At 47.4% G+C, this 2215-nt stretch overlaps 1 long non-coding RNA gene across 1 annotated transcript; it reads left to right on the forward strand.

Annotated features, from left to right (window-relative positions):
* Positions 1–1690: 1690 nt before the first annotated feature.
* Positions 1691–2041, forward strand: LOC121160774. Its single transcript, XR_005884577.1, has 2 exons — positions 1691–1761; positions 2003–2041. It is a non-coding gene; the product is annotated as an uncharacterized LOC121160774 (long non-coding RNA).
* Positions 2042–2215: the final 174 nt, after the last annotated feature.

Below are 2215 nucleotides of genomic sequence, written 5' to 3' on the forward strand. Positions count from 1 at the left end.
TTTCCAGAGAGAAGGACATACAGAGAGAAAGAACTTTTGTCCGATGATTCACTCCCCAAGTGGCCACAATAGCTGGAACTGACCGGATCCAAAGCGGGGAGCCTGGAGCCTCTTCTGGGTTTCTCATGTGGGTGCAGGTCCCATGGCTTTGGGCTGTCTTCGACTGTGTTCCCAGGCTGCAAGAAGGGAGCTGGATGGGAAGCGGGGCTGCTGGGATTAGAACCAACGCCCATATGGGATCCTGGCTAGGCTACTGCATTGGGTCCATGTTCTTCTTTGTAATTAAAACAATCATTTCATCTACCTGAAAGGCAGAGCAACAGAGAGAGAGAGAGAGATCTTCCGACAGTTGATTCACTCCTCAAACACCTGCAATAGCCAGCACTGAGTCAGGCCAAGACCAAGAGCCAGTAACTCATCTTGGTCTCCTGTGTGAGTGGCAGCAGACACTTGAGCCATCATCCTTAGGAGTCTGTTTCTCTATTTTAGTGTAGTGGATTTCCAAGAAATGTAAAATTAGAAGAGAAGTTGATGAATAAATGCCCTCCCTCTTTTGTTCCTGTTTAAAAAAAAAAAAATGTTGGCCCATTGTGATGGCTCAATTGGCTAATCCTCTGTGGCAAGCACCGACCAGCATCCCATACTGGCTCATGTTCTGACTGCTCCACTTCCCATCCAGCTCCCTGCTTATGGCCTGGGAGAGCAGTTGAGGATGGCTCAAGGCCTTCGGACCCTCCTGCACATGCGTGGGAGACTCAAAAGAAACTCCTGGCTCCTGGCTTTGTATTGGTTCAAACTCTGGCCGTTGTAGCCATTTGGGGAGTGAACCATCAGATGCAAGATCTTTCTCTCTGTCTCTCCTTATCTCTATAATTCTGCCTTTCCAGTAAAAGTAAATAAATCAAAAACAAAGCAAAACAAAAACCCCACATTGCCGAAGATGAGGAAAATTGGAATCCCTTATCTTGCTAGTGGGGCTGTGAAACAGGGAAGGCACTGGGGAAGAGTGTGGCAACTTTTGCTAGCATAAATACAGTATTATCATCTGACCCAGCAACTCCGCTGCTTGGTATGTATTTAAGGGACTCGACAGCAAAAGTTCAAACAAGAACTTGTACGCAGAACTTGTTCACGGCAGCACCATTCACGATAGCAAAAGATGGAAACGAGTCCAACACCCACTGATGAATTCACAAGTCAAATGTATTCTATTCCAGTGGTAGAGTATTACTTAGCCACATGTGCTTCAACATGAACAAACCTGGAAATCATTGCAGTAAGTGAGAGAAATTAGATGCAAAGGCCACGTACTTTAGCAGTCCCTTTGTATGAAATGCACAGAGAGGTCAACCCAAAGTGACCGAGAGCCAATGACCGATTGCTGGGCCTCGTGCAGAGAGTCAGGCATGAAGTTAAGGATGTGGGGTTTCTTTTTGGAGTGGTGACGTACTCCGGAACTGGTGATACTGGTTGTACATGTTGTGCGTGTAGTCAGTTTCAGTAAATGGCCAATTTGAAACTGCTGAGATTTTATTTAAGAGGCAGACAGCCAGGAGAGTGTTCACATTTGCTGGTTCCTTCCCAGATGCTCCCGGTGGCCTGCCGAGCTGGGCCAAGGCTAAAGCTAGGCCTTGGGAATGCAATCCAGCTCTCCCGTGGAGGTGGTTGGAACGATCAAGGCCTAGACTGGAACGAATGCGCTTTTGCCAGGTTCTTGCCTGCTAGAGAAGCAGCCTAGGAATAGGTCCAACTACAGACAAGGTGACAACGTTTATTTAAAATATGAGGAAGTCACATACACACCTGTGCCCTGTTCAGGGGTAGAGTGGGCCAGGAATGGTGGGGAAGGGATGTTTTCTCTGCTAGCTCATGTGTGTCCCCCAGAAGAGACAGAGAAAAATGCCTCCCCGATTGCCAGGCTTCTTAGGAGCCTAGGAAGGGGAGTGATTACTGAACACTGCCCCCAGGTCCCAGGTGAGGGGAAGTGCAGCCTGGGGCCAAGGGGTCAAGTCAAGTGCTACTGGTTGGTTGTGTGACCTTAGACCTCTAGGTTTATCTTCCCATCTGTAGAACAGGAAGCCAGTCTTGCAAGTCCCTTTCTCCTTCTCTTTTTTTCCTTCATCTTTCTTCTCGCTTTCTCCTTCAGTATATTTTTCCATTTTCTGAAACTTCAGCTTCATCTATTCGTTTCCCCCAGACAAGATCTAAACATTTT

Source organism: Ochotona curzoniae, unplaced genomic scaffold (assembly GCF_017591425.1).
Source record: "Ochotona curzoniae isolate NIBS_2020 unplaced genomic scaffold, NIBS_Ocur_1.0 contig_4565, whole genome shotgun sequence".
NCBI classification, from domain to species: Eukaryota; Metazoa; Chordata; class Mammalia; order Lagomorpha; family Ochotonidae; genus Ochotona; species Ochotona curzoniae.